General features: G+C 45.7%; 1 pseudogene; it reads left to right on the forward strand.

The window, feature by feature from the left end:
- The first annotated feature begins 4,106 nt into the window (after nt 1-4,106).
- Nucleotides 4,107-7,314, forward strand: LOC143102862 (uncharacterized; annotated as a pseudogene).
- Nucleotides 7,315-14,048: the final 6,734 nt, after the last annotated feature.

Raw genomic sequence — 14,048 nt, forward strand, 5'->3', positions numbered from 1 at the left:
AAAGTGGGCCTTACAAATAAAGGAACACTTAAGAGCTTTGATTTGTTACAGCAAGAGCATGGACTACAACGCCAAGATTTCTATACGTACCTCCAGGTTAGACACTACTTTCAGGAAAATATAACTAGGGCGTTAGAAGGGCAAGAGACAGGTATTTTGGAAGTGTTCAAAGGAGCAACCAATTCATCATTATACAAGAAGGTTGTATCTAGATTGTACCACGGGTTGTGCCAAGTTAGTCCTGATAATACTCTATATATTAAAGAGAAATGGGAAAGGGAAGGTAGTCTTTCAATATCTGTAGAAGAATGGGAAAATGTATACTACAATGGGAAATAACATGTTCAAATACATGGCGAGAATATAGCTGGAAGAATTTGTCTAGATTTTTTATAACACCACTACAACAACGAACACAAATACCTAGCACAGCCTGCTGGAGGGCATGTGGAACAAATGAGGCCAATCACTTTCATGTCTTCTGGGATTGCCCAGTACTAACTGCACACTGGCAGGAAATTCACTTCCACCTGGAAGCGACCTTCAAAGTAAATATCCCATGCAGATTTGACACTTTATATTTAGGAAACATCTCATTTGATACATGGGATTACAGGGATAAAAAGTTGTTACTTATACTTCTGGTTGCATGCAAAAAAACAATCTCAAGAAGGTGGTTGAAACAAGAATCTCTTAAAATAGGAGAATGGTTAGATGTGGTTCATTATATATATACTATGGAAAAGTTATCCTACTCCCTCAAAATTCAGACTGACAAATTTTCTAGGATATGGTCTAAATGGACTGGGTATGTTGAACATATAGGCTTAAGATCACATTTTGTCTGGTAATTTAGTTTTTTGTAATTGTCTATGAATATGCATGTCCTTTTTATCTCTTTCTTTTCTTTTAGAGAAGTGTAGTGAAACTCCCCCCCCCCCCATGTTCTAAATGTTTCCACTGTTAATTTTACACAAATGTACATTTAAAAAAAAAACTTTGGGCCTGGGAAGAAATCTGCTAGCTAAGTCTTCATTACATCTGGCAACCCAGAAGAGGCTCGCGTCTAGGTAGTCTTGAGAACGTTCACCAGTGTTTTGATTTTGGCCTACAGAATGTTCGGTAACAATCCTACAAATCGCTCCTTTAAGTCTCCTTGGATATTGCTACTGCATCACTTTAGAATAGAAGTCTTTATTATCCACTGCTGTGGAAATTCATCTTTGGCCCCACAAACATATAGCACACACAAACATGACTATACAGCAGGTACAACATATAGCACACACAAACAAGACTTCACAGCTGGTACAACATATAGCACACACAAACAAGACTACACAGCACGTACAACATATAGCACACACAGACAAGACTACACAGCAGGTACAACATATGGAGACATGGAAATGTGTAAAAAAGGTAGATCTCAGAAAAAACAATAAATAATACATAATATAAGTTAGTCCAAGATATTCAGTGGGGGAGGGGATTATGAATTATAAAAACTCAAATTAAATTGATTTAGCAAAATAATGGATGATGGTTTAAAATATTTCTTGAAAATGTTAGGTACGCATCGTGCTGGTAAATTGGTGATCATTCTGCGTGTTGTGTTGTGTTGGGTCTCGACTTCATTTAGTGCATTTGTAGGAGCTTGAAATTAAGGATCTGACCATATTGGAGGCATTGCCTGTTGCACTTAACAGATAGGTTAACACAAATCACAATAACCAAACTGGCGAATGAAGTTGTCACTCAGACAACTCTGCTTTAAGGACACCGATTGATTGATTTCATTAGGTCAAATAGCATCTCTCCAGCAAAATCTTCTCCCAGTTTCCCACTTTAAGCGCATGGGAATTTTTTTTTTCCCAGTGAAAACATCATCATTCATGTCACCTCATGAAGTTATAAGAGGTGGGAAACTGGGGGAAGATTGTATTATAATACGGCTTAAGCAGGACCCACACACTGAAACATACATGTAACTGCACTCTGCATGGCTAAGCGGGCAGATGTTATTACCGCACAAGCGAAGCGGCAGCTATATAGGTGTAGTCAGATATTTTTCTTCCGGATTTTTATTTATTAGATAGATTATTTATCTATTATTTTCTTCAGTATTTTTGGGTCAGCGATTCCCGGGACACTGAAAGACCGGGCTGCACGAAACTTGGTGGGCACGTAGCCCCACACCGAACCATTGATTTTTGTCGCTGCCCCCTAGCCAGCCAGCGCTGCATGGAAGGCACTAGGGTTAGGCAAGGGTTAGGGTTAAGGTTAGGTGCCTTGAAGTCGACGGTCGCTGCGCTGCCTTGAAGTTGACTGTGGGGGCTTAAAACACCATCGAGCCAAATTGTCAAGAGTGATTTATTTTTGCAGAGATAATGTGCAGGACTGGGCGGCAGTCATATTTTGTACCGCTCTGTGGTATATCTAGTTTCTAAAGTATTAAAATGATTTAAAGTAGAAGTGAAATCATTAGGGGCCCTATAATGACATTCTAAAGTTTATCGTCACTCATCAAAAGTCTATTCAAATTTAGTAGGATGTCCAGTTCACATTGGGAAGGGTTTCGCTATCAAAAGTGGAGCGCATGGCGTAACAAGGTGTTCCTAGGTCTTTTAATCAGTCATATGGGTGTGTTTGGGGCGTAACATCATTTTAAACCAATGAGAATGACATCTGTCATTCCCTTTAACGGTGCAACGCGCAATATGTCAAATAAATACATCGGTATTTTGGCATTCAAAGGCGCATTTGAAGGAGGCTGCTTGCGAGACCGTATAGAATAGTCATTCTTAAACCATGCTTTACTAAAACCTAGCATAGCCTTCACGCATTTGCACTCGTCTATTTGAACTCATTGGCAAAGTGAAACTAACTTCACCAAGGAGTCAGTCAACGACAAGACATTATATGCAGATCTATTTCGACCTCTCTCTGACCGTCACCACGGTCTTACTACGAATGATGCCATTCAGCTACCTGTCGCGAGACCCTTATATCAAAATTGTCACATGTGACTGACTGGAGGCAGGTCCTGCTGCATAAAGCGGATGCCAGGACATGGCTCTTCCTCTTTTGCCTTCTCGCTTCGGTTTTTCGGGAGACCCGGTAAGTTTGAAACTTGGGAGATCTACGATCCATCACGTTAAGTCGTGCAGGTGCTTTAAGCCCCTGGGGATTGTTTCAAGTTTTCCCGTTCAAGTTTTTCACTGTTTTTCCCTGGTTAACCAACCTTGTTTGTGTGTGCAGGAGAAAAGTACTGGTGAACGAGCGCTGAGCACGGTAAGACGAAACGTTTCTACCCTGTTTGAATGCTTGTATATTGATATTAGGCTCTGGAGTTAGACACTAAGAACACAAGGCTGAAGTAATAGGCTGACTCCCCTCTGCGGCAGCAGTCGGGGTGCGCCGTAACAGCCCCACACACGTCTGTGTGACTTGTGCTGGGTTTGTTAGATAGTCACTTTGTTTATTAAGATAATGCCAGTGAGCATGGTCCGCCTTGTATAACCCCCACCCACGTTCGCGTGAATTGTGCTGGGTTTGTGCGTGAGATATTGCATTTGTTTATTTAAGATAATTTCAATGTGCATGGCTGCCAGGTGCGGTCGTTAATTTCTGTTCCGCCTTGTATAACCCCCACCCACGTTCGCGTGAATTGTGCTGGGTTTGTGCGTGAGATATTGCATTTGTTTATTTAAGATAATTTCAATGTGCATGGCTGCCAGGTGCGGTCGTTAATTTCTGTTCCGCCTTGTATAACCCCCACCCACGTTCGCGTGAATTGTGCTGGGTTGTGGAAGTGGTTACTTGTTTACTGTAGTAAAACGGTAAGCCTTGTTATTAGTGTAGGTATACAATTTATTTGGTTACGCAGAGCCTAGGTATTTTTTCTATTGATTGACTGTAGCGAATAAATAACTAAATAATAAATAAATAAATAAAAGCAAACTTCAGTCCGTTGGCCACTGTACACAGTAGGCCGGACAAAAAAAAAAAAAAAAGGGTTGCTGTATACACTTACAGCATATTGAGGCGTGAGCGTCCTGATTGCTGGGATGGCATCCCATATGTGCGTCTTTTGCGACGCGGCCATGGACTTACGTGATGGCCACCGGGAGTGCCCTGGGTGTTTAGGCAGGGCTCATCTCTTGGGGGATGTCAAGAACCCATGCCCCGCCGCACTCGACTTGCCTCTCGAGGAGAGGGCTCGTAGGGCTGGTCTGCAGGCAGCACCTGTGTCACGGACAGACTCCTCTTCCACTCAAGGAGGGCAGTCCTATGAACCAGAGGGTAAGTCCTCGAAAAGGAGACACAAGTCGTCCCATGAGCCTCATGGGCACAAGAGGAGGAGAACCGCAGACGCTGTCGACCCCTCCGCGCTCCCTCCAAGTTCTCCCGTGCAGGATTCTGTAGAGGAGGAGAGCATGTACACCCAGCTTCTGGCAGCCGTTCGTGGCTTGACAGACCAGGTGAACAGCTTCCACGCCCACCCTCGACAGGCCGAGGCCGTCGGCTCGGCAGAGACCTCACCTGGTCACCTGCCTTCTTTTCAGGAGCAAAGGCATCCTGATGCCATTTCGCTGTATGCTCAAGGCTCCCTCCTGGGGTCTGGGCAAGACCAGGGGTACCCTGAAGGCGGGCGCAGTGGTGCTTCCTCCTGCCCAGGGGATTCAACATCAGGAGGTGATGGCACAGATGACGCCGGGGCAATGGATCTGGTTGGGAAGGTTCTCTCTGCCGCTAAAATTGTGGGTCTCACAATTCCGGTACAGGATGGAGGGAGTGTGACCGGACTGACCGCCTTGTTTGTAAGGCCTATAATGCATCTGCCCGTGCTGCTCGGTCAGGGAATGCATTGGCGGTTCTTTTAGCCGCTGTCAGGAAGACTGTTGCCACAGATGATCAGGACACCAAGGACCTGATGGATGCGGCCTTGTCTGCCCTTGCCCAGATGACGCGTGACGTGGGCTCTGCCATGTCATCGGCAACGTTAGCGCGCAGGCAGGTCTGGCTGGCCCAGACTGCCCTCCCTGAGGGTGTCAGGAGAGAGCTCATAAATATGCCGGTACAGCCGGCCAAGGTGTTCCATCCCGACTCACAGTCCGTGCTGGTGAAAGCTCAAGAGGCTGTGCATGCTCGCGAGGGTGTAAAGAGGGCATTTCATCCACCCGCGGCTGGAGCGGCAGGTAGGCAGCATACACATACACGTGTCTGGAGACGTCAGGAACCCTGGTCGGGTAACATGCGCCAGAGTCTCCACAGGCAAGTTCCGGCCTGGTCTGGGCGCTATCAGGGGGAACGTCTACCCCAGTCAGTAGCTACTAGGACGGCCCAACGCGGGCGCCCCCCCAGGGGTCCAAGGACGCGTGGGGGCCGTCAGTAGGATATGGGGGTCGGCTGCAGAGGTTTACTCTAGCTCCAGCTACATCTAGATGCCTGGGAGAGGGAGACGTCGGACCCTTGGGTCTTGGACACAATTTTAAGGGGTTACAGACTCCAATTTTGGCGGCGGCCTCCACCCTTTTCGGGGTTCCATCCGACTGCAGTCAAGGACCCAGTCCAGGCAAGCATTTTAGCAGACGAGGTGGCGACACTGCTGCAGAAAGGCGCCATAACAAGGGTAAGCACCAGCGAACGGCAAGCTGGCTATTATTCCATATTTTTCCTGGTCCCCAAAAAGGACGGTGGGCTACGCCCCATTTTGGACCTGCGCCGCTTGAACGTGCACTTGAAAACCCTGACCTTCAAAATGCTCCAGACAAGGCACATCCTAGAGTCGATAGAGCCGGGCGAGTGGTTCACTACGATCGATTTAAAAGATGCGTACTTCCACGTTCCAATTTGTCGGGAGCATCAGCAGTTCCTCCGTTTCGCCTTTCAGGGACAAGCCTATCAATTTTGGGTCCTTCCATCGGCCTCTCCCTGTCCCCGAGGGTGTTCACCAGGGTAGTGGCAGCTGCCTTGGCACCCCTTCAGAGCAGCGGTTTGAGGATTATGCCCTACCTCGACGACTGGCTCGTATGTGCCTCATCCCGTCAGCAGGTGGTGGCGGATACAGAGTCTGTACTGTCCCACATTCAGTCTCTCGGCTTCTAGGTCAACTTGACAAAGAGCAACCTGAATCCAAGGCAGAAAACGTTCTTTTTGGGACTCTGCCTGAACTCTCTCATGATGAGGGCATCTCTCACCCCCCAGAGAGTAGCCGGGATCCAGGCGACCCTCCGTGCCTTTCGCCAGAACAAGCGTATAGTGCTGGTTTACTTTCAGAGGATGTTGGGGTTGATATCTGCCGCGGCAATGGTGGTCCCACTGGGCCCTCTAAGGGCCCGACCATTGCAGTGTTGGCTGAATGCTTTCGGCCTTCACCCACGGAGGCACAGGCACAGGAAGCTCAGGGTGACCCAGTTATGTTTGCAAGCCCTGCTACCCTGGCGGGACGTCGGCTGGTTGACACAGGGAGTTCCTCTGGGCAGAGTACCTTCCAGGCGGACGCTGGTGTCCACAGATGCCTCCCAGACGGGCTGGGGAGCAGTCTGGGAGGGTCGGACGGTGAGAGGCCGTTGGGGACATCCGTGGGACAGAGAACACATCAATGTCCTGGATTTCAGAGCAATACACCTTGGCCTGAAAGCACTTCTTGCCTTTATACAGGGCAAGCATGTGCTAGTACGTACAGACAATTGCTCAGCCGTCTATCACGTCAATCACCAGGGGGGCACAAGATCTCGGTGTTGCCTCAAGGCCGCCCAGGGACTCCTCCTTTGGGCGTTCCCATGCCTGGCCTCGTTAAGAGCAATTTATATTCCTGGTGTGCTGAACCAAGCAGCGGATCTCCTCTCCAGGTCAGGACCCCTTCCGGGGGAATGGAAGCTGCATGCAGGGGTGGTCGCAAGTTTGTGGGCACGCTTTGGCGTAGCCCTGGTGGATCTCTTTGCATCGAGGGAGACGACCCACTGCCGAATGTGGTTCTCCCTGAGCTATCCGTGCGCCCCGCTGGGGCTGGATGCACTTTCTCACGAGTGGCCGGGAGGAATGTTGTACGCTTTCCCTCCAATACCTTTGATTCCACTGGTACTGGAGAGAATACACCAGGGCTCCTACCGAGTGCTTTTAGTGGCTCCACGCTGGCCAGCGAGACATTGGTTCCCGGCTCTCCTACGCCTTGTTCACGGCCAACCCTGGCCTCTGCCAGTCAGGGCAGACCTTCTCTCGCAAGTGGGGGGTCGAATTTGGCACCCCAGGCCAGCTGTCCTGCAGCTGTGGGCCTGGCCCCTCCTCAGCCCCTGCCTCGAGGGCTGAGTGAGGCTGTGTTGGAGACCATGAGTAATGCTAGGGCACCCTCCACTCGGGCGAATTACCAGCAGAGATGGAGGTTGTTCTCTTTATGGTGTGAGGACAGGGGTCTTGACCCAAAGACCTGCCCAGTGGCAATGGTACTCCAGTTCCTCCAGTCTCTCTTGGACACTGGGAGGGCAGCCAGCACCCTGAGGGTTTATGCAGCCGCGATCTCTGCATTTCATGATTTGATAGGGGGCCTGTCTGTTGGGAAACACCGTATGGTGTCACAATTTTTAAGAGGTGCAAACCGTCTACGTCCAGGCAGGTGTTTGAGGGCCCCATCTTGGGACCTTCCCTTGGTATTGAGATCTTTGACCACAGCCCCATACGAGCCATTGGGGCAAGCCGATCTTAAATTTTTGACACTTTTGAGACTGTGTTTTTACTGGCCTTAAGCTCTACCAAGAGGGTGAGCGAGCTGCACGCGCTCTCCGTGAGTGCTGAGTGCATAAGGTGGAAACCTGAAGATGCAGCGGTGTCACTTTGGCCGAATCCGTTCTTCCTCCCCAAAGTGCTAAACCCTCAGTCAATCAATATGGCTAATGAACTGGAGGCATTTCACCCTGAGCCAGCCTGTCAGGCAGGAGTGGCTCTTAACACGTTATGCCCAGTCAGGGCTTTGAGGGCCTATGTGGATCGTACACAGCAGCTGAGACGTGATCACACACAGCTTTTTGTATGCTATGGAGATAAGCAGCGGGGCCACCCAGTCTCGAAACAGCGCGTGTCCCACTGGTTAGTGGACACTATTGCCCAAGCTTATGCCGGGAGGGGTTTCCCAGTTCCTGAGGGCCTGGTGGCTCACTCCACACATAGCATGGCCACCTCGTGGGCAGCTTTGAAAGGGGTTGTTCTTGCTGACATTTGTGCGGCAGCATCCTGGAGTACTCCATGTACTTTCGCCAGGTTCTATAGAGTCAATGTGACATCCACCACGGTCGGCGCCACTGTTCTCATGACGGCTGCCAAGCAGACTAGTGAAGAGGGATCCTCGGTTCCTCGCGACATTGTTGGTACTAGTCATCCGTAGTAAGACCGTGGTGACGGTCAGAGAGAGGTCGAAATAGATCGTTATATCGCAAGTTATGACCATAACTATGGATCTATGAGACCGAACGATGACCGTCACCCTCCTTTGTCGCTCGGAACAAACCGAAGCGTCCAGGCAAGGAGGAAGAGCCATGTCCTGGCATCCGCTTTATGCAGCAGGACCTGCCTCCAGTCAGTCACATGTGACAATTTTGATATAAGGGTCTCGCGACAGGTAGCTAGCTGAATGGCATCATTCGTAGTAAGACCGTGGTGACGGTCATCGTTCGGTCTCATAGATCCATAGTTATGGTCATAACTTACGTTACTTTCACTATTGACTGACAATGGGTTACCACCGAAAACATAGGCTGGAAAAAGCAACACTTACCCTAATATTGCTCAAATGACTGAATAAAACAACATTTATCCTGCAGAGGAGTTGCTTATATCTCGTGACAGTGCGTCTTCAGCTGTGCTCCATACGTGTCTCTCGCCTCTCCCCTAATCACTTTTAACCGTCATTACCAATTTGCAAATGATGGTGAATAACTACTTTATTATGAGATGTACAGTATTTCGTAATATCTTTGTTCTAATTATGTTTCCCATTGTAATCGTGCAATTTGTAATGGTTTGCATGGACGTGCGCTGGTGTGCGTTCATGAATGATAGAAGGATGGTGCGTGCACCTGCCAATATGACTGGTGACATGCGCTCTTAAAATAGCATATGAACAACTCGCCATTGACTTCTGACCAGGTTTAGGTGGTGTATGATAGCGATTTTTAGACAACGCGATAGGCCCCTCCCTAGGTTGTTAATTGCCACACCCCTGGGCGCAATGCTTAAAAAATAAACGTGCAAAATACCGAATTCAACTTTGCGCGGGTGATTAACGAGTATTACGCCATGCGCTGGTGACCCAAAATACAGCCCTAGGTCTTTTAGCAAGGCTCTTGTTTACCAGTAGATGGAGCCTCGCATACCACAAGGAGCACTGATGTAGAATATCATGGCTTGATGGATGCTTTTGTTTTCCACTCAGGCAATTGTCACCATGTACATTTAATGTATATTTTGTGATATAAAGTAGATGCCCATTTGAGCTAATTTCAAGATTCATATGTAAACACCAAAGGTGTAAATCTGTATTTGAGCAACGGCTAGAATCGGTTGGGCAAAGGCTAGAATCACACATAGCAACTTGTAGGCCTAGTTTTACTGAAAAACAAAAAGGAGCCTCTTTTTTGTGAATGAACTGAGGTGGGCTGAGGTGAGCATGATTTGTTGAACATGGCAGTTGTCATGAAAAGTTGTTTAAAGTGATAACATCCCTCTCTCCTCCTAAAAATATGAACATTTTATCCCTACAAATATAAAGTGTAAACATATGAACACAATGGACAAACATTTTTAAAAAATACTTAATTAACCTACCTGAAGATGGCGACAAAGTTAATGTCAATGCCTCATTGACCTTTGACACACACAAAAAAGCAGGTCCCAGGCACTCAGTCAGACGTAAAAAGAGGAGAAGGAATGAATTAAAAAGCCTTTATTTTGTATTGTCATTTAAAAAAAAAATACAACCCTAAAACAGAAAAAGTTGGGACGTTGTGTAAAATGTGAATAAAAACAGAATGTAATTAATCTGCAAATCTCTTAAACTCATATTTAGTTGTAAAAAGGACACAGACAACATATCAAATGTTGAAAATGACAAATTTGACTATTGCATGGAAAACATATGTTCATTTTGAATTTGATACCAGCAACATGTTTCAAAAAAAGTTGGGACGGGGGTAACAAAATCCTGGAAATGTTGTGTAATGATAAAGAAAACAAAAGGAAGAATGTTTCACAACGAATTAGGGAACTGGGAACACGATTGTGTATGAAGAAGAGCATCCCAGAGAGGCAGGGTGTCTTAGAAGTGAAGATGTAGGGGTATTCATCACTCAGAGTAAACCTGTGTGCACAAATGATGAAACTATGTCATTTTAATGCTTCTTAACATGAAATTGTGATGTATTTAGGGAGTTCATCATCTACAGGATATAATATATTAAAGGAGAATTCCGGTGTGATATTGACCTAAAGTGTGTTGAAACATGATACCGAGTGTGAACGTATGTCTCATAGCCCATCTCGGCTTGTCCCCTGCACTCCAAAATCTGGCGCTAGTTAGCCGATGCTAACAATGGTGGTGCTCCGGCATCGGCCTAGCCATGCAAATAAATCACTGTTTTACACCATTTACGAGGCTCAATGTATCTCCACACTTCATTGGTAGACTTCCGAGGGCCCTGACATTTAAAACGAGACATTGAGAACTTTAAAAAAAAGCACTGGTAGTTTACTTACAAGACGATTTATACAGACAGGTCCTTCACGAAGTTTAGCGTTTGCAGCCATCTTGAATTTAGTCACGATAAGTCGAGCGACGAGTAAGAATGAACAGGTATGATAAGGGATCAGATTCCAAAAATAATTCCGTGGAAATGCATGGATTCCAGTTGCTGCTACTGGAAGAAACTGGAATCCATGCATTTCCACAGAATTATTTTTGGAATCTGATCCCTTATCATACCTGTTCATTCTTACTCGTCGCTCGACTTATCGTGACTAAATTCAAGATGTCTGCAAACGCTATACTTCGTGAAGGACCTGTCTGTATAAATCGTCTTGTAAGTAAACTACCAGTGCTTTTTCAAAGTTCTCAATGTCTCGTTTTAAATGTCAGGGCCCTCGGAAGTCTACCAATGAAGTGTGGAGATACATTGAGCCTCGTAAATGGTGTAAAACAGTGATTTATTTGCATGGCTAGGCCGATGCCGGAGCACCACCATTGTTAGCATCGGCTAACTAGCGCCAGATTTTGGAGTGCAGGGGACAAGCCGAGATGGGCTATGAGACATACGTTCACACTCGGTATCATGTTTCAACACACTTTAGGTCAATATCACACCGGAATTCTCCTTTAAAACATTCAGAGAATCTAGAGAAATCTTTGCAAATAAGGGAAATAGCTGCAAAACAAATTGGATGGTCGTGGTCTTTTGGACCTCAGATGGCACTGCATCAACACTAGAACTGTTTCCAGACCTGTCATTGTATGGGCTCAGCAAAACCTCTGATAACCATTGTATATGTGCCCAGTTTGATACTCAATTCAAAAACTGCAGTCAAAACTGTAACAGCTAAATTGAGACATGATACAGAAAATACCACCCTCTTATCTGGGCCTGAGCTTGTTTAAAATGGACTGAGGTAACATGGAAAAAGGTCCTGTGGTTAGACCAATCAAAGTTTGCCATTCTTTTTGGAAATTATGGTCTCATCTGGGCTAAAGAGGAGAGGGCCTATCCAAGTATCCAACCTATCCAACTTGTCTTAGTGCTCAGTTCGAAACCCAACATCTATGACGGTGTGGAGGAGCATTAATGCCTACAGCATGGGCATCTTGCACATTTGGCAAAGCACAAGGTTATGAGCAACATATACTGCCATCCAGGCAATGTCTTTTCCAGGGACGACCTTGAATACTTCAGGAAAACAATGCCAAAATGAATTCTGCACATATTTAAACAGTATTTCTCCATAGAGGAAGAGTCCAGGTGCTAAGATGGCCTGTCTGCAGTCCAGATTTGTCAAATTAGGTGCATAATGGAATGGAAAGCATGACTAAGAATACCCCATACTGTTGAGCAACTGAAATCCTATATCGGGAAGTAATGGGACAATATTTCATTATCAAAACTGTAGCAAATGGTCTCCTCAGTTCCTAAACATTTACAGAATTGTGTTAAATGAAGAGGTGAAGCAGCACAGTGGTAAACATGCTCCCGTCCCAACTTTTTTTGAAACATGTTGCTGCCATTAAATTCAGAATTAACATATACTTTCCATGAAATAGTCCACATTTTCATTTTCAACATTTAATATGTTGTCTATGTCCTTTTTGCTGCTAAATATGGGTTTACAAGACTTGTATATTATGACATTCTGTTTTTATTTGCATTTTACACAACATCCCAACTTTTTCTGTTTTGGGGTTGTACAAAAGCCAACATGTTTCAACCAACAAGTGGTCTTCTTCAGGGCAAAGCAACATAAAGAATGAGAATGACACCAACTTATAAGTTAAGCCCCACCCATAGTCCCAGGCAATCAGGTCTACAGGATTGAGGAAACCAACGTAATGAGCAAAGAAAAAAGTAAAAATAAAAAGAACCAATAAAGAAAAAAACATTCCTTTAATGTAGGCTACCTGGAGAGGAGAAAACAAGTTATAACAAGTGTCACATATTAGAAATAAACAAAGACAGAGAAAACCAAGGCAAGAAGTACAAGGCAAGACCATCATAAGGACATAGAAATCATAAAAAGCACTTGAACTCTATGTCCTCGTTTAAACCTGGATATCGAAGCACATCCAGCTGATGGATCCAAAATGACTCGCACTGGTTGAGTCTGCGGATCCTATCACCTCCTCTATCCAAAGGTCTCACATGCTCCAAAACCTCTATTTTTAGTAGGGAATCATTCTTATTGTGCATATGTAAAAAGTGTTGGGCCATCTGATAGTCGGGGTCACTGGTACGAATAGCATAGGCCTACTTATGCTCCGCCAATCGATCACGCAGACACTTTTTAGTGTGTAAAACACATAAAACACATCCTATGGGCAAGATAAACGGTAAATAACAAATGTGCTATTACAGTTTATGACATTTTTATTTTGAATGATTTGTTTGATTTGAAATCCACAAAGGTTTTCGAGGGGATGACATTACTACAATGGGGGCAGTTCATGCACCGGTATAGCAATTGGTGTCTTAAGCCAACTTTCCTTCTTCTCAGGGGGAAGATATGTACCAACTTTGTTCAATCACAAAGAGTCGGGCCCTTCTGTAAGAAACCAAAGGAGGTTGAGGAAAGACCTCGTTGACCTTTCCTTGACCATAACTAGCTCCAGGTGTGCTGCTAGTTTCTGCAGCTGTGAAAGTGAACATGGTACACTCTTCTGCTCTTAAATATATCTGATGTTTAACAAGGTGTTTCCTGAGATTTGATGTGTTGCCCTGGCCTGTTTTGCATATTGCCTGGCAAATGTTGCACAGACCACTGTCTGCATCAATTTCTGTAAAATGCAACCACACAGCTGAGCGCTTACGGCTGGCCGTCTTTCTCCTGCTCCACAGCGTCAGCGGAACGCATGGTTTCTTTCCCTAACGTTGTCATGACAAATCTAACCGTTCGTGATTCAGAACGATGGGTGCATTCCATAAATATGTCAAATTTCACCATTATTTAAGTCCTTACCAGGGATACTATTCTGATTTATAATGTATGCCTGCTCCTGGCACAACACATGCCAGTTTAAATCTATATGGTGCACTAAATTGGTCATAATTGCTTTCGGTTTTGAGCCGGACTTAACTTTACACACTGTGTAGCTGTTGCACCCAGCTCCTGATGCACGTGAAAACTCGAAAATTTGGCACCTTTTGATTTTATAAGAGCCAATACTCGGTAATACCGACGTGATTCGGATGGCAACGGTAATAGTACGGGGTTCGGTACCCAACCCTACCACACACACACACACACACACACACACAGATAAACAAACACACCCCATTACACCCACATACACACTC

The sequence above is a fragment of the Alosa pseudoharengus genome, unplaced genomic scaffold, assembly GCF_046254945.1.
Source record: "Alosa pseudoharengus isolate Yale_2024_CS ecotype anadromous, Long Island Sound unplaced genomic scaffold, YU_APseudo_1.1 YU_APseudo_1.1_scf_4, whole genome shotgun sequence".
NCBI classification, from domain to species: domain Eukaryota; kingdom Metazoa; phylum Chordata; class Actinopteri; order Clupeiformes; family Clupeidae; genus Alosa; species Alosa pseudoharengus.